Source organism: Bos indicus, chromosome 2 (assembly GCF_029378745.1).
Source record: "Bos indicus isolate NIAB-ARS_2022 breed Sahiwal x Tharparkar chromosome 2, NIAB-ARS_B.indTharparkar_mat_pri_1.0, whole genome shotgun sequence".
Lineage (NCBI taxonomy): Eukaryota > Metazoa > Chordata > Mammalia > Artiodactyla > Bovidae > Bos > Bos indicus.
Window position 1 is genome coordinate 96,987,010 of NC_091761.1, and position 19,744 is coordinate 97,006,753.

The following is a 19,744-nucleotide window of genomic DNA, read 5'->3' on the forward strand; positions in this document are numbered from 1 at the left end:
CCAAGAATATCTTCTATCCTGAAAAGAAATGAGGTGCTTTAAAATAGAAAAAGCACAATACAGATGGTATGTCAAATGGACTCAGGAGCTACCTGAAAGACATCCAATGGCCAAAGTTAGAACAGTTCAAGCAACAAAATATATAAAATAGTATTGAATTATAATCCAGCATATAAAGTAAATATCCATGAGTTCCCTTTGACATACATGATTGCTGCTGCTGCTGCTAAGCCACTTCAGTCGTGTCCGACTCTGTGCGACCCCATAGACTGCAGCCCACCAGGCTCCTCCATCCCTGGGATTCTCCATGCAAGAACACTGGAGTGGGTTACCATTTCCTTCTCCAATGCATGAAAGTGAAAAGTGAAAGTGAAGTCACTTAGTGGTGTCCAACTCTTTGCGACCCCATGGACTGCAGCCTACTAGGCTCTTCCATCCATGGGATTTTCCAGGCAAGAGTACTGGAGTGGGTTGCCATTGCCTTCTCCACATAAATGATTGAATAAATAACAAATTGAGAAAATTAGACAAATCTCCTATACAAAAGTATTTTAGATAATCCATGTAGATACTTCAGCCTCAAGGAGATGAGCACAATTCCCTACTGCCTAAGGGTTGGTTACATGTAGTGATGTCCTTCCAAAATTTCTAGCATGGAAAGGAAGAAATAAAGAAAGAGTAACATTATAGTAGAGAATGCTGGTGAGCACTGCCTCAGCAGAGGCTCAAGGTTATCATGAAAAGTGGTAAGCCATGTTAATTATGTGTACCCTTGGGTTGATGATATCTCTGTGGTCTTCCTTCAGAAAACCTACAAATCCAATTTAACGATATGAATTCCCAGTTGAGGGACAATCTATATAACACCTAGCCAGTATTCGTTAGAACTGTTGAGGTCTTCAACCAAAAGGAAAGTCTGAGGAACTGTAATAGCCAAGAGGAAGCCAAGGAGATATGAAGACTAAATGTAATATAGTATCCTGAATGGGATCTTGGAATAGAAAATGGATGGATATAAATTAAGAAAATCTGAATAAGGTCTGGGCTTTAGTTATTACACATTAATTGGAGAAGGAAATAGCAACTCACTTCTATATTCTTGCCTGGAAAAGCCTATGGATAGAGGAGCCGGGAAGCTACAGTCCATAGGGTTGCAAAGAGTTGGACACAACTGAACACACACACAATGTATTGATATTACCTAATGGGTGATGGGAGTCAAACACTTACTTCAGTAATTGTGGCAAATGTACAATACTAATGTAAGCTGTTAATAATAAGAGAAACTTGGTATGCTGTGCAGTGGATAGAATTGTCTGTATTATATCACAACCTTTCTGGAAATCTAAAACTATTCTAAAATTAAAATGTATTTTAAAAATAAGGCTCAAAATGATCAATGTTAGAATGATTACTCACCACATGAGTCTTTCAGTAAAAGAAATTACTTTTCCCTTGAATTCCGCTGTGTATGTTATTTTTCATAGTCAAAGCCAGTGTCCTAACAATTGCTTTCTAGAATTATTCTAAGAATGAGAATTATATAAAGGGAAGTCTTCAAGGGGAGAAAAAGGAAAATAAATCTAAGCAATATTAGTGGGTGAACCAATTTAGAACCAACAAAGACTGATTTATTCTGTACTCAGAATTCAAATTAGCCCTAAGCTTCAGTTAAGAAAAGTAGTGATGAAGAATATTGTGATTTTTTTTATGGCTAAAAAATGAAGAAATAATGTTGATTGATACCAATTTAGCTAAGAATTAGATTTTAGAAACAGAATACCAAAGAATTAAAATAGGAATCAGGGAGAAATACACTAAGTGGAGCTAACAGCTAAAAATGGATAATTTTACTGAGAGCTATGGAAACTAACATACACTCTCTCACATCTAAAAATGCTATTCAAGTTGGATGCAAAATAAATACATCAGAATGATATTTGTTTACCTTATCTTTTGGTCAACACCAGAATCAAGTATTATCATGCTAGAGAATGAGTAAAGGAAGGAAAACAGAGAGTACAAAAGGAAATACATATGGGAAAGGAGAGAAAGTTAGGATGTGAAAAGGAGACTGAAAATGTTAAAACCAGAAGACAGTTTACACTATTCTTTAGCATCTTCAAAAGAGTACACAATTTTTCAGATATGGAAAAAGTTAAAGAGTACAATAATACTAAGGTGAGGGGATAACATGGCATGGATGAAAACTGGATGAAATTAAGAGGTGATGGGATAGAGCAAGGGAAGCAAAAGCAAATGAAATGGGATATGGATGAAATAAGGAAAGATTTTAAGTTCCAGGTTGGCCAAAAGTTCATTTGGATTTTTCCATAAGATCCTGTGGAAAAACCCAAATGAACTTTTTGGCCAATCCATGATTCAGTGTCATTGTATTTACCTTGTTTACAAAAGAGAAAAAATGTGCAGATGGTGTAGTATAGAATTTTAAATAGTGTATAAATGAATACCAGAATCTGACAAAGAAATTACAAAATGAAAGATTATAAAGCAAGCATGTAGATTATAAACCAAGTGTGTGTGTGTGTGTGTGTATACTTAATATATTATTCTTTCTACGTAGAGTATATATGCAACATATGTGCTATTGTCAAGTATACACATATACTTGAGAGTCCCTTGGACAGCAAGGAGATTAAATCAGTCAATTCTAAAGGAAATAAACCCTGAATATTCATTGGAAGGACTGATGCTGAAGCTGAAGCTCCAAAATTTTGGCCACCTGATGTGAAGAGCCAACTCACTGGAAATGATCTTGATGCTGGGAAAGACTGAGGGCATGAGGAGAAGGGGACAACAGAGGATGAGATGATTAAGCATCACCAACTCAATGGACACCAATTTGAGCAAACTCTGGGAGTTAGTAAAGAACAGGGAAGCATGGCATGCTGCAATCCATGGGTTTGCAAAAAGTGGACACAACTCAGTGACTGAACAATGAACAAGACACATACACACACTTGGCATATGTATTCTGTATATGCTGCTGCTGCTAAGTCGCGTCAGTCGTGTCCGACTCTGTGCGACCCCATAGACGGCAGCCCACCAGACTCTGCCATCCCTGGGATTCTCCAGGCAAGAACACTGAAGTGGGTTGCCATTGCCTTCTCCAATGCATGAAAGCGAAAAGGGAAAGTGAAGTCGACTGAGCGACCCCATGGACTGTAACCCTCCAGGCTCCTCCGTCAATGGGATTTTCCAGGCAAGAGTACTGGAGTGGGGTGCCATAGAGAGCATATATATGTATATTTGCAACCCCATGGACTGTAGCCTATCAGGCTCCTCCGTCCATGGGATTTTCCAGGCAAGAATGCTGGAGTGGATTGCCATTTCCTTCTCCAGGGGATCTTTCCCACCAAGGGATCGAACCTGGGTCTCCCACATTGCAGGCAGGCGCTTTACTATCTGAGCCACCAGGGAAGCCCCTATAACATATATATTTATGTATAAATACATATATACATTCTGACATAAATATTAGCAGATTTAATACCATAACAATGTAGCATAACGTTTCAGAAATAGTTAGCCTGTTTAAGATCAATTTTTCCAATCAAGAACAATTACAAAATCTAGGACAAAACCTCAAAGGAAATGTTTAAAGTCAAGGGAAACCATGTGGGGCCAAAAATCCTACAGTGAAAGGAAACCCAGAGAGTAAGTGCAGTACTCAGCACTTCTTTTCTTCTTGAGGAATTTCTTGCTGTGAAATTAGCAATTGAGAGACGGAGGAGGTAAAGAGAACTTTAGCAGGCTTATGGGACTGGTGGAAAAACTAGGAGGTCCAAAATTGCTAAGTAGGAGGTGCCATGGTAAATGCCAGGCTTTAAGTAGGGACAACCAACAGGTTGTGTGCTAAGAATAACTGAAAAACAGAAATAGACCAGCTGAAGACCTGACTGAAGTTCATGCTCAACTCCCTTCAATCATCATTTGGGTTAAGTTGATTTGTCCCTACCTTTATCCTACTTGGTCTTCAGAAACAAAAGGAAATTATATTTGAAGGAAGATAATACCCATAGCCTCAGTTTATCTCTACAATTTTTCATAAACATTTTGTGGCATTCAATAAAAAGTTATCGGGGATGCAAAAATAATCATAAACCTGGTCCCCCGTCCACGGTGATCACAGAGTTGGGCCACCTAGTTCTCCTATCTAGGATATTCAACAGGGTACAGAGCTGACTAACAACATCCATTAGCCATGCCTTTAGAGCCATTAAAACGGTCACATCAAGGCCACACTTTCCCCCAGGCTGTTGTCAGCAACAACTGAGCATGGCCAGGGTATCGGAACAGGGGCATTTCTCCCCGATGCACAGGCCAACTCTTACACCCAAACTTTTTCAAGTCCAGAAGTGATGGATAAGCAAAACATTTCTGAGCACAAAAGGAAAACATAACCCAGGTCATCTTCCAGTGTTTTGTGGCAAAGAACTGGATCATCCCAATTTGCTAAAGAAATGTGTGACAATACTCTTTATTCTTTTGTTTATTTGTTTTTGTGCACCAAACTTTACTGGAAACTGTTTGTAGGTAGACAAATACTACAGGCAGGTATGATACAAATGTGTTTGGAAGGAAATTAAAGGTATAGACTTAAAAAAAATATATATATTAACATTTCCAGTTCCATAAAGCAATTAATCTTCAATTTAAAAAATAAATTTTACAAGATAACAACAAAAATATTAACCATTCTAACTAGGATTTCTAAATCCGAAAATGAAAATATTTTGTATTAATAATTATGAAGCAAAACTATCATCTCTTCAACAAAATTATGAGGTGTCAACAATTTCATGAGTGTTAAATTTGGATGATGCATATTTAGGGACAATAATTTAAAGTGAATGTAACCTAAAAGCTATCAGAAATACATTTGAAATCTGAAGTAAATTTTATAAGATGGATGTATTCTAATTGATAAGCATTAATTGGATTGAAGTCATGCTGTTAAAATCAAGATGATATAGAATAAAACTTTGGATGTTATGATTAATTATTACAATTTCCAGGGAAGTTGGTTTCACTATCCCTTTATTCTTACATCTATAAATTATTCATGAAATAACTTAATATATGAAAACAAAAGATCCTTTTTATCTAAGTGATAAATGTTGATGGCTATTTTTACTGTTATAGTTGAAGGTTAATATATCCATGTGCATTTAGCTAATTGCCCTATTCTCTGTTACAAGATTTCTTCCAGACAACAGCTCCATCAAAGTATATGTTCAGTTTCCAAGCAAGCTAAAATGGTTCTCATTATGTCTGGATAAATCGTAGTGTGGACTATTCACATTCTGGTAGTTTTCAGTGAGTTTATTCTATTTCTGAATTTCCTGGAAAATTATGTAATTAGATTTCAACCTCAACTACTGAATACCAAATATCCTACAAGTGTTAACTGGCACTTTCAGCCAAATTTAGAAATCTTGCAGGTTCCCAGGAACAGGTGACAGAAGATGTAAACAAGGCTGACGACAGACTTCCTTGGTGTTCATGCAGCTTTCAGCACAACACTTACAAACCCTGACATTTCACCACATATGGGACAGAAGTATAATAGAATCATCTTAATCTTTTGTGTGCATATCTAGAACTTTAATATTGAATGTCTTTTTATTTCTATTTATGTTTTTTAAAACACCACGTACCCTGTGGAATCTTAGTTCCCCAACCAGGAATAGAACCCTTGATCTAGGCAGTGAAATGACAGAATCCTAACCACTGGACCTCTAGGGATTCCCCTGAATGAATCTTTTAATTTATCTCTGAATGAATCTTTTAACACACACACACACACATGTCACAATGGTGCTTGGAATATCAGTTCAGTTCAGTTGCTCAGTCGTGTCCAACTCTTTGCAACCCCATGAACCGCAGCACACCAGGCCTCCCTGTCCATCAACTCCCAGAGTCCATCCAAACCCATATCCATTGAGTCACTGAGGCCATCCAACCTCTCATCTTCTGTCATCCCCTTCTCCTCCTGCCCTCAATCTTTCCCAGCATCAGGGTCTTTTCAAATGAGTCAGCTCTTTGCATCAGGTGGCCAAAGTATTGGAGTTTAACATATTAAAATTTTCTGCTTTTGAAATTCCAGCAACAGTTAGCTATCTTGTTAAGACCAATTTTCCCACTGAGAACAATTAAAAATTTAGGGGAAAATCCACTCCCCAAAACCCCCACTTGTTTGGAATTTAGCCAATACTTGAAAGCAAAGATCCTGGGGCACCAAGGAAGCCCAGAATGTGAGATACAATTACCAAAACCGACACAATAATTCTGGTATCTAGAAAGAAATTGAATTATAATTAGAAATCTTCCCACAAAGAAAACTTTAGGCCTAGATTGCTTTGCTGGTGAAATCTATAAAACTTTTGAAGTATAAGTACCCAAATTACAACTCATTCAAAATATAGAAGAAGAGAAATCCCCTTTGTACATTTTATAAGAGCAGCACAAATCTGTGACCAAATCAATAAAGACCATTTCTAGGGAAGCAAAACATAAACCGACATCCCTCAGGAATATTGACACCAAAAATGCTCAACAAAATATAAGCGAATCAATCAGAGTAATATATAAAAACTAGTAGTGTAACACTAGTGATTTTCCTGGAATTAGTTTTATTTTGCACTCAGACATTAATTATTGAATCCCAGTGTCCACATGGGAAAACAGAGAACAAAAAAGAACGTCATTTCCATCCTTATAAAACAAACAAACAAATATTCTTAACAACCTCAGAGGTTGTGATTTTTTCTTCCACCTATCTGAGATCTGAAGTTGCAGGTCAACCAACCAGACCAAAATCAAAGGACAGATGGAGCCTCCAGGCAGATTGGGGCTGGTGGGCAATCCCAGGTGCAGCTAGATGCGGGCGAGAAGAATTCAGAGTAGTTAACCTGGAGGCCTATGTGTGATGATGGGAGAGGATGGAGCCCATGGTGACCGAAACTATAAAGGGAATGTGCAAGTAGTCCCCAGGTAGCAGGAACCCTGAAACAAACATCCCCTCTCAGGGTGTAGACTTGAGAGAGGGGAACAAAAGCTGCAGTGAAAGTGTCATAAAATTTGGCCAAGAATCTCCTCTCCTATTTTCTTCTCTTGCAGCACAGATGAACAATATCTTTGCCTCTGGGGTCTCTGAAATTATGGAATCTTTTAGTCTCTAAATGAGGTAATTTAAAATGTTATATTAATGTCCATGGGAAGAGAAGTTGTAAATTTTCTGAATTTATATTATACATGTAACGGATAAGAACAAAATACCTTTCTTCTAGCTTCTCTGAAATATATGGCTGTGTTCTAGGCTGATAATTTCATGAATTTATGGAATTCACTTATTAACTCGATTGCTCTTCTAACTGAAGTCTTGCTGGAAATTTCCTGAGGAAAGTCTTACCTTTGCCAGGAAACATTTTGTACCAGGAGGGAATACTGGTTAACTCAGAGTAGTATAAATCTAGAGAAAACCTGTCTTGTTATGATATTTGCCAATTATTAATTTCTATGTTCTTTCAGCCAATATTTATGTAGGGGCATTTATGTGTCAGTCACTCTCATATAATGGGGATTCATAGCATTTACATACTTATTGAGGGGCAGAGAATTTATCAAATAACAACAAGCATACATTTATCATACCTGAAATGAGTGTTAGAAAGGAGAGACTGGTCATTCTCTGACAGCTTAACACTAAAGACTGATCTGGACTGGGATGTCACAGTGGGCTCCCTGAGAAACAATGTTATTGAGATCAAACAAATAAACAGAGGAACAAGATTGATTGGGGAATGTTCTATATAGGGGTGCCCAAGGACTGGACAGATGTATGGACAACAATCCTGCAGCAGGAGGGCCACAAGGTCAATATGCTGAAAGAGGGCAAGTGACTAGAACCTACAAAGCAGAGAATTGAGAAGGCTGCAGTAAGCTATGAAGACAGTGGGAGCCTGACCTGCAGATAACTAGCGGCTCTTTGAAAGAACCCGATCTTCATTCTAAAGAAAATGAGAAGCTAGCCACTGAAGAGTTTTAAGCAAAGCTTGGAGAAGGAAACAGCAGCCCACTCCAGTATTCTTGCCTGGGAAATCCCATGGACAGAGGAGCCTTGTGGGCTATATATAGTCCATGGGTTACAAAGAGCCAGACAGAACAGAGTGACTTTCACTTCACTTCAGCCACTCAGTCTTGTCTGACTTCTTGTGACCCCACAGGCTGTACAGTCCATGGAATTCTCCAGGCCAGAATACTGGAGTGGGTAGCCTTTCCCTTCTCCGGGGGATCTTCCTAACCTAGGGATCGAACCCAGGTCTCCTGCATTGCAGGTGGATTCTTTACCAGCTGAGCTACCAGGGAATTCTTCACTTCAGAGTTTTAAGTAAAGCTGAGAACAGCTAGCTCCTCCTAGTGGCCATACTGGGAACAGCTCTGAGGGAGCCAAAGAGGATGTGTGCTAAGTCCCTTCAGTTGCGTCTGACTCTGTGCGACCCTATGGATTGTAGCCGCCAGGCTTCTCTGTCCCTGGGATTCTCCAGAACACTGGAGTGGGTTGTCATTTCCTTTTCCAGGGGATCTTCCCGACCCCGGGATCAAACCCCACCTTCTTCTGTCTCCTGCATTGGCACTCTACCACTAGCGCCGCCTGGGGATCCCAAAGAGGATGAAAGAAGTGTTGTTCAGTCAGTCACTCAGTCCAGTCAGACTCTTTGTGACCCCGTGGATTGTATCACAATGGGCTTCCCTGTCCTTCACCATCTCCCAGGGTTTGCTCAAATGCATTTTCATTGAGTCGGTGATGCCATCCAACCATCTCATCCTCTGTCGCCCCCTTCTCTGAAAGTGAAAATAAAAAATGTTAGTCGCTCAGTTGTGTCCAACTCTTTTTGACCCCATGGACTGTAGCCAGCCAGGCTCCTCTGTCCATGGGGTTGTCCAGGAAAGAATACTGGAGTGGGTTTCCGTTCCTTTCTTCAGGGCATCTTCCTGACCCAGGAATCGAATCTGGTTCTCCTGCATGGCATGCAGATTCTTTACCGTCTGAGCTACCCAGGGAAGCCTGCCCACTTCTCTTTCCCCAGCATCGGGGATTTTTCCAGTGAGTCAGTTCTTCTCATCAGGTGGAAGTGTTAGGACACCTCTGTAATCCCCTAGCCTTGCAGCATGCGCCCTTGTGGGTGTGGCTGCTGTTGTCCCTTGGCTTGTTTGATTGAATTTCTCAGCTGACACATAAACAATGTTGGTTTCCTTCTATTTCAGGAGAAATAAATATGCAAGGTGATGTATAAGAGGAGTATGAACTTGGCTGTGAGTAGCTACGCAGTGCTTCCTGTTGTGAACATCCCCAACAACAGTAATTTTAATAAGCAAATCCATTGCTTTTCCTTAAGAGAACTTGTAAACATTTATTTTATTATCACTGCAGAGATATTTGACTTTCTACAACTTAAATAAGGGCTTCCCAAGTGTTTCAGTGGTAAATAATCCTCTTGCCAGTGCAGGAGATGTGAGTTTGATCTCTGGTTTGGGAAGATCCTCTGGAGGAGGCAACGGCAACCCACTCCAATATTCTTTCCTAGGAAATCCCATGGACAGAGAAGCCTGGCAGACTACAGTCCATGGGATGTCAAAAAAGAGTTGGACTTGACTTAGCAACTAAACAACAACAAACTGAAATACAGTCAAGAGATACATTTAGAAAATTCTTTAGAACTGCTTTTTTCATCACACCATGATACCCCTGCTGAGGCAATGGCATTGTAATTAAATTGTTGAACTTTACTCCACTCAAGGGAAAAAGCTACAATTCTTAATCCATGATCTCTTTCGTGAGCATAAAACAGTATCACTGGCAACTCCAGACCCATTTTTAGAATGGATAATCAGATACATGAATCAAGGAAATAGCTGCTTTACTGTTAAATGTTTGTGATTTGTTTATTTTTTATTTGAGATTTGTTATTATTTGGATTGCTTAAAAAAATCATCAAGTCATGCTTATTGCATAGTGGCCAGAGTATTTGGAAAACAATTGTTGGCTTGGAAAATTTCTTAATTTCATAGTGATACAGAGCAGGACCCCTATATTCCTGGCCCCCTACCCCACCCCGACCCACGATGTCCTCTGCCTGCCTTTTGTCTGTAGAAAACCTTAGCCAAAGAGTAAGTTTAATCAGAGAAGACAGAAATGCTGAAACAAAGGAAAACAAAGGAGATTAAATAATAATAATGTAGTTGTTAGACACAGTCAAGGACCTTTAGCTCTTTCTCAAGGGCTGTAGATAATATTCTGAGCCATATCCTGTGAACTGTCTTATAGATACTAAATCTCCAGTTGGAGAAGTTAACTACATGATGACCAGACTGTACCCAGGACATGAGCTGCCACAGTTCCAAGAAATAGCCACAAAGAAATGGGAACAAATGGACCCTGGAACTAAAGATTAACTCTACCTAAAGCTACCCAGGTGGCACCTGTGGTAAAGAACCTGCCTGCCAATGCAGAAGACGTAAGAGACTTCAGTTCAATCCCTGGGTGGGGAAAATCCCCTGGAGAAGGAAATGGCAACCCACTCCAGTATTCTTGCTGGAAAATCCCATGGACAGAGGAGCCTGGGAGGTTACAATCCATGGGGTTACAAAGAGTCCGACATGACCAAAGTGACTTAGCACACGTGCAAAACAACTAAGATGATGCTGGTCAGGCCACTGATGACCAGTTTGAAGATGACTGTTAGAGATGACTGTGCTGTTTCTGCATGTAGCCCCCTCCCCACTACACACACACACACACACACACACACGCACACACTCAGTAAAAGCTCTCACCCTCTATTGTGTGGGGGGTGTCAGCCTTCGGACAGATATCTGTCACCCTGCCCCCCACACCCAACCCCCCCATCCCCCCACCCTCCCACTCCCCACCCCTTCCCCCTCCAGTGCACCAGTTGCCAGCATCTGAAATAAAGCAAACTTCGTTTCTGCCAACCTGGCCTGTTTATTGGCTTTTGAGTGGCAAGCAGCCCCCCGCACCCCCCACACACACCCTTTCAGTAACAATACTAACACTTTCATAGACAAACCATGAACTACACTGCTCCTTGAAGGTGCTCCTTGCCTACGTTCCCATCCGAGTGAATGTTGGCCTCTTTTTCCTTTCTAAATGCTACAGAAGATATGATGACAATTGCTGCAGCTTGGGGGATGGTGCAGTCATTTGGGCTGCAGATCCTTAATGTTATTGTCAACTCATATTTTCTTGAAATAAGCAAAATATTTTCAAAAATATTACTGCATCATATTCTTCTTACAACCAAGAAGGCTTCTTTTTCACTGATCAAGAAAACAGATGTCATAATTGCCAAAATAAAAATAAATGATTTCCTAAATGAGTAGTTGACTGGTATGCCAGTAGAGAAGAGCTACAGGCTGAAAAGACAAAATAAACTCATTTCCTGAAAGTCACAGAACCTTAGGCAAGAGCTGCTATTATGGACCTGTGAGGTCAGTGAGGACAGGATGGACAGGAAGCTTTAAAAAAAAAAGCCTTGAGACAATATGATGTCCAGATTAGAGCTCTTGAAATCCATTTGGGGAACAACTCTGGAAATAAACAGTGACCAGTGCTTTTCTCCCTGCAACACTTTATTTTCTCCTTGTTATACTTTATTTGGAAGCAAAGTAGAATCAATAAAATATCTTTTCAGGCAATCCATACATTTCAGAAAAAGTGTCATAGTCATCCCAGTTTAAAGTTTCTCTTAGGCATGGTAGGAAGACGGGTTTTACAATCACACTGATGGCTCAGGAGATTACAGAGGCCTTCGATAACCTCAAACCAGCTCTGCTCGTAAGTGTCAGACACATGTGCTCTGGCAATGATGTTGTCATGCCCTTTGCCTCACCTTCTTCCTACCCATCAGTGATGAGGTGGGAATTAATTGATAAGAAAAGAAAACAACTATTCTCTGCTGAATGCTTTTATATCGATATATTGAAATACTTAGGAATTTCTAAGAGGGCTTCTGAACAGGAAATATGTTCAAGGGAAGTAGGTTTAATTTTTCTCTTTGTTCCCAATATCCTGATGTGGGCATACCTGTGTATAGGATATCCTGATTTAAGGGCATGTGGAGTATATACGGAATGTTATAGCCCTTCAAAATTGTTTGGGAACTTGGTTTTTTATTAATTAGATTTTTATCAGAGAAAATTGGTGTGTTTTTTTATTATTTTACCATGACTGTGTCTTTAATTGTCATTCTTAAAGAGTGTGAGAGAACAGGAGTGCTGGAGCCCCCGGGAAGTGTGTACTTGGGGAGTGTGTGTGTGTGTGTTGCGTACGTGTATGAGCGGGAGAGTTATTTTGGTGGGTAACATGATGGCAAGTTCCTTCACATGGTGGCCTATTTCCTCCTTCCTCTGTTTTATCTTATTCCTTTCTGTTTATTGAACACGAGTGGAACAAATGATAAAAATGCTTTTTTGAAGTAGCATTTTGATGCTAAGCTTTTGCTAAATTATTTTTAGAATGTCATTGTATCTGTGAAGACATGTCAGGAATGACTCTCCTACCTACATGTGGCAATAAACAAATTCTGTCACGTGTAGAATTCTGAATCAGTGAATCATCAGTGACCTTTAAAGGCAGAAAATGGCCTCATGAAAACAAAGCAGATGCAAAAAATCAAAATAGTCTAAGAGCAGTTCTTTCTTCCATTGTGGGGTGACAGCAAATTCAGTTAACAAGTGTTTAATGTAACCCATTTTGTTTTCACTGATATTAGTAGTTAATGCCAAATAAAATACCCAATGTGGACATAGGCTTACAAAAGTGAAAGTATGAAAAGGGAGCTGAATGACATTTAATTTGCACAAAAATGTATCATTTATTTATTCACACCGAAGCATTCCCCCTAAGAATTAAGCAGTTTATTTGCTGGATTAAAAGGCCACTATCGTAGCAACTTCCCTGGTGGTCCAGTGGTTGAGAATCTGCCTTGCAGGGAATACAGGTTTGATCCCTGGTCTGCGAACTAAGATCCTACGTGCCGGAGCAACTAAACCCACGTGCTGCAACTAGGAGTCCGCGGGCCACAAGGAAAGACCCCTTGGGCCACAACTAAAACCCGATGCAGACAAATAAATAAATATATATATTTTTTAAAAAGAACACTATCTTAGAGCTTTCAGATGGTCTGTGAAAGCACCCGAGATAAGAAGAGTTTATGTTAGAAAATGTCCTCAGCATTAGTATATGGAGGAGCATATGTGTTTCCCTGTGATTAGGATGGTGAGGTCTAGAAACCTCAAGCCTCTGGCCGAGTAAGAGGCTCATCATGGCCCAAGGTGTTGAATAGAATTCGAGAACCCCTATATAAGAGAAAAGGATCGGGTCTATTAGCCACCTTTATTTTTAAAGACTCATTTGCTGAATTTGAATTTTTAGAAAAAAATCCTCAAGTCTCTGCTTTTGTGTTGTTTTTAAGGAAGAGAACCATAAAATTGAGAGGAAAAATAGCAAACAAAAAACCTCTGGCTAAGCTAGTAGGTGGGCTTTTCTGATGGCTCAGAGGGTAAAGAATCTGGCTGCAATGTGGGAGACCTGGGTTCGAAGCCAGGGTTGAGAAGATCCCCTGGAGGAGAGCATAACAATCCACTGAAGTATTCTTGCCTGGAGAATCCCCATGGACAGAAGAGCCTGACGGGCTGCAGTTCATGGGGTCTCAAAGAGTCAGACACGACTGAGCCACTAAGCATGCACACAAGCTAATAGGTATTTTCTAAAGACTGATTGCCAGGCTCCTATTGGCCTCTACCAGAGAGTTGAAACTGACTTTTCTTACTTTCTTCCACCGAGAAACCTTCCTTAGGATTTTACCTCTCCAGGAGCTCAGGTTTTGTTTATACTTTAGGGAATGCAAGTAATCAGCACAATCTAAACTAAACAATCTAAACTATGACACTGGTTCCTTATTCAGTCTTTATAGAGCTTGTGGAGAAGCTGAGATCTGAACAAGAGATACTCTTGTTTTTTATTGGAAGTAATTAAGATTTCTATAGACTGACTAGGCAATACTGAGCCCAGTGTTTATCATAATGAAGTTCAATAAATTGCTATTGAACAGGTGAATGGATAGAGGCATGAATGAAAGATGAAAGAGAGAAAAATTTAAAATTAAAGGAGACTACAGTGAAGGAAATGGCAACCCACTCCAGTATTCTTGCCTGGAGAATCCCATGGACGGAGGAGCCTGATGGGCTACAGTCCACAGGGTTGCAAAGAGTCGGACATGACTGAGCAACTTCACTTTCACTTTCACTTACAGTGAACTAGTAGGAAAGGGAGCTGATCTGAAAGGTCAGGGGATATTCGTGAATTCTGATCAACCTTGTAGAGACATCTTGCAATAACTTGGAAACAGAACTGAAAAGCAGTTGAAAAAATAGGACTAGATTGTTTTTCATAGTCATGGTTCCTCTGGTTTTGAAATTTATATATATTCATTGTGAAATATTCAGAAAATGAGGCTTCCCTGGTGGTTTAGTGGTAAAGAATCCACCTGCTAATGCAGGAGACACAGGGTCAATCCCTGGAGAAGGAAATGGCAACCCACTCTAGTGTTCTTGCCTGGGAAATCCCATGGACAGAAGAGCCTGGCGGGCTACAGTCCATGAGGTCAAAAAGAGTTGGACAGTGACTAAACAGCCGCAACAACAACATTCAGAAAATACATGAAAATGTAATGAAACATAAAAATCCCTACTCCCTTACCTAGAAATAAAAATTTTTAACATTTTCTATACCTATAATTAAAATCAAATCTTTGTAAGTCAGAGAAAAATTAGGTTTTGAAACCAAACTTGATTGTGACTCATCTTATATTCTAAAGGACATCCCATGATTTGTACTAATGGAAAAGTCTATTTTTTACAGGCATTGATGGGAGAATACGAAAATTTCAAAGCACCATCCAGTTTGGTTTTTTGCTGTTGTTGTACTATGTCAGTTGTGCTGTGGCAAAGCATAGTAGAATCTTTTCATATGCAATGTTGGGTTTGTAACTGAGAGGTTTCAGAGTTACTAATTGCCAGTAAAATAAAGTGGAAAGATGGTATTTGGATGAAGTCAAAGGGAGGAGGCTTTCTAAAGAGATAAGCGACCTAAATGGGAAGCAAATCCAAAAGAGTGGGGATATATGAATACATGTAGCTGATTCACTTTGCTGTACTGTAGAAACTAACACATCGTAAAGCAACTATACGCCAATAAAATTTTTAAAAGCAGAGATGTGTGAAATTCTTTAGAGAGCAGTGAAACATGATTATAAGATGGGCCAAAAGATATTAATGATACATTTTATCTAACATTCTTTTAATAAGTTGTTTATTGGGCATTACTGACCACATGGGAGGAGAAGAGACAACAGAGGATGAGATGGTTAGATGGCATCACCGACTCAATGGACATGAGTTTGGGTAAACTCCAGTAGTTGGTGATGGACAGGGAGGCCTGGCGTGCCGCAGTTCATGGGGTCACAAAGAGTCGGATACGACTGAGCAACTGAACTGAACTGACTGACCACACCCATCTCCCTTAATTTTCAGCAGAGCATATATTCTGGAATCTGTGTGGAAATCAAGTTAAGAGATGATTTTTCCTATCTCTGGTAACATGGCATACAAGAGGGGCCCTGTTCATGTGATGGCAATCTGATTCATTTACTGAACTAAAATAACGAATGTTGTGACTTGTACGTGGGAAGTGCCTTTAAAAACAGGAACCATTGTTCCCCACTCCAATTCTTTCTCCCTGTGCTGGTTACACTAGGTGATTACACTATAAATTATAGAATGACTTTTTCCCTTAACAATACAATTTTATTTTAAATCCCAAGAGGCAGACCTTTATTGGTGTTTCTCAGCTCTGCCTGCACATTGCAATCACTTGGGTAGCTTTTAAAAATACATGATGTGCAGTCCTTACCCAAAGTTTCTAATTTATTTGCTTTTTAACTGATTTAGTTACACCTTGTGGAGATGTAGATTTGGGGGTGACCAAGTCAGAAGAACATGCATAGAACATGCAAAGAAAGTGAAACATAGAGAGAAATACCCAGAACAAAGGAGAGAGCATTTGAAAAATACCCACAATGAGAAAACAAAAATAATGTCCAGATGTAGGATCCAAAGGAACAAGGACGGCACGGCGTTAGATTCTGTTGGGAGTTAACTCAAGGACAAGTCTCCCATTCTTGGTTCGCAGAAGATCACAGGTGGTCTCAGACGGAAGCTGCTTAGGTGTGGACGAATGGGGAGGGCAGGGGGTGTAGGTGGGATCCTCTAGCGGGGAGGGTGGACATAGCAGTTGAAGAGGACATCTTCAGTGAGTTGTACACATGAAGGAAAGAGCACAGTATAGGGCAGCCTACATGTAGGTGGTGGATTCAAATGAACATTTTTATAAGAGAACTTGAGCGTATTTGAGAGCAGGTTGGAAGCAGCACTTGGAAACAGAACTTGAAAAATAATTTAGAGCAAAGGGCTATCTTGAGAAGTGACAATGCTGTGAAAGCATAGACTTTAGGATCTCAGGGAAAAGGATGCAAGATTCAGAGTCAGATTGCTCAGTTTGACTCCATACTGTGAATGCCACAGAGGATGTGATTGTCTGTGATCAACACGTGTGATTCTGATTAAATTCCTTCCCTTCCTATGTATCAGTGTTGCTTCTGTAAGATGGGCATAAAATAATACGGTAAAGGGTTACTGTGAAGAATACAAAAATAAATACAAATAAATACTTTAAAGCAGTATGCAGTTACATTAGTTTGGCATTATTATTACTTATATCTTTGACCCATATTATTACTAGCTTTTATGTCCATAGAAAATCACACCTGAAAAACATCCACACTATCTCTAAGAAGATTTTTCTGAAAAGAAAACTGAATTATCTGGAGCTCCCCTAAACTGAATATGATTATTTAGTAAATGAGAGTCAAAACCAGACTGGTGAAAAATCCAAGTGCCCGTGAAAAGGTAAGAATGTCCTTCCCTTCACTGCAAAATTGAATAGGTTTTGGGACTGAGGACTGCAGGAAACCATTTCCTTCCTTTGAGAACTACTTTGCCTCCTTTAACGCAGATTCAGTAATTATCCTATGGCTATCCTGCTGCTGCTATTTAGTTGCTGAGTTGGACTCTTTGCGACCTGTATCCCACCAGGCTCCTCTGTCCATGGAATTCCCCAGGCAAGAATAGTGGAATGGGTTGCCATGCCCTCCTCTAGGGGATCTCCCCAACCCAGGGATTGAAACCACATCTCTTAAATTTTCATTGCCAGGTGGGTTCCTTAACCCTACCACCATAGGGGGTTTCTGGGAAACCCCCTATGGCTATAATGATCTTTAAAATACAGAGCATCTCACACAAAAGGCAATGCAAAGTGACCTGATGCCATTAATATTTTCAGATCAGGCAGAAAGCTGGAATTACAGAAGCGATTTCCTCTTGCTTTGATAGCAGGCCATTAACGTTACACATCTCCCTTAATCTCACAGACGAGCCTTTCATTTCCTCTTTTCCTAAGTAGTAACATAAGGCATTAGATATGATGCTATTATTTTCCCACTGTGGTTGTTCTGATACCGTACAGTCTGCTCAATATCTCTCACTTCTATTTTGTGCTGGACCTCACTGATATTTCCCAGGTGACTCCTCCACTTGCCATCTCAGGGTAGCCACAAAGCAGGCCCCAATTGTAACACATTTCCTACTCTTAGAGACTCATTCCTATTCCTGTTATGCAGTAAATAATGGAGATTTATATTTATATAACACTTTTAGTGCTTCAGAGCCCCTTATACTGTACTCTGCTCGTACAGTTTGATTTTCAAGATTTTTATTATAATTTTAAAATCCAAAAGGTCTGTGAAGATGGATCCGTTTAAAGCTCCAATTTATCAAATGCTGTTGCTTTTCCTAAATTATGGCTAAACATAAGTGCTGCTTCAGAATGGACTAAAAGTATTTCTTTCTGTTGCCATTAAAAGCCTTCTAACCCTATCCTGGAGGCAGGTGGATAGCCTACCAAGCCCCAGTAGTTAAATAGATTTGTGGAGCAAAATTGACATCTAATGATGTATATATTGCACCAGTATGTGCATCGTGGACAAGACAGCCATCAGGTTGTAAGCCAACGGGACAGAAGTTGCCATCTGGTCAACAGAGGTGAAAAAGTAGAAAGAGGAAGAACCAAGAGGCTGAACAACAGCAATGGGATTGAATGGCTTGTTTAGGGCAAAACTCTGGAGAAGATTCTTAAATTCTCCAGCCCAGAGAGTTCTTTTTTTTTTAATTGGAAGATAATTACTTTATAATATTTTGATGGTTTCTGCTATACATCAACATGAGTCAACTACAGGTATATATATGTCCCCTCCCTCCCACCTTCCTCCCCATCCCACCCCTCTAGATAGTCACAGATTACCAGCTTTGGTTTCCCTGCATCATACAGCAAATTCCCACTGGCTATCTATTTTACATTGGTTTGTATATGTTTCAATATGACTCTCTCAAGTCATCCCACCCTCTCCCTCCCCAGCTATGACCCTTGGTCTGGTCTTTAGGTCTAAGTCTCCTTTGCTGCCTTGAAAATAAGGTCATCAGAACCATCTTTCTAGATTCCATATATGCATTAATAAACAATATTTCCACCAGGTCACAAAGAGCTGGACACTGCTGAGCGACTGAACTGGACTGAAATGATATTTGTCTTTCTGACTTATGTTACTCAGGTTCATCCTAGAGCCTATTATACCAAGTGACGTGTATATGCACCGCAATTTCTTTATTCATTCATCTATCGATGGACATCTGGTTGCTTTCATGTCCTAGCTACTGTAAATAGTGCTGCAATGAATACTGGGTACATGTATCTTTTTCATCAATGGTTTCCTGAGGGTATATGCCTGCTAGGGAGCTTGCTGGGTCATATGATAGTTTTATTCTTACTTTTTAAAGGAATTTCTATACTGTTCTCCATAGTAGTTGTATCAGTTTGCGTTCCCACCAGCCGTGTGAGAGGGTTCCCATTTCTCTACACTCTCTCCAGGATTTATTGTTTGTAAATTGTTGTTTTAGATGATGGCCATTCTGACTGGGCTGGAAGAAGCACAAGCTGGAATCAAGATTGCCGGGAGAAATATCAGTAACTTCAGATATGCAGATGACACCACCCTTATGGCAGAAAGTGAAGAGGAACTCAAAAGCCTCTTGATGAAAGTGAAAGAGGAGAGTGGAAAAGTTGGCTTAAAGCTCAACATTCAGAAAACTAAGATCATGGCATCTGGTCCCATCACTTCATGGGAAATAGATGGGGAAACAGTGGAAACAGTGTCAGGCTTTATTTTTGGGGGCTCCAAAATCACTGCAGATGGTGCCTGCAGCCATGAAATTAAAAGATGCTTACTCCTTGGAAGAAAAGTTATGACCTACCTAGATAGCATATTGAAAAGCAGGGACATTACTTTGCCAACAAAGGTCCATTTAGTCAAGGCTATGGTTTCTCCAGTGGTCATGTATGGATGTGAGAGTTGGACTGTGAAGAAGGCTGAGCGCTGAAGAATTGATGCTTTTGAACTGTGGTGTTGGAGAAGACTCTTGAGTCCCTTGGACTGCAAGGAGATCCAACCAGTCCATTCTAAAGGAG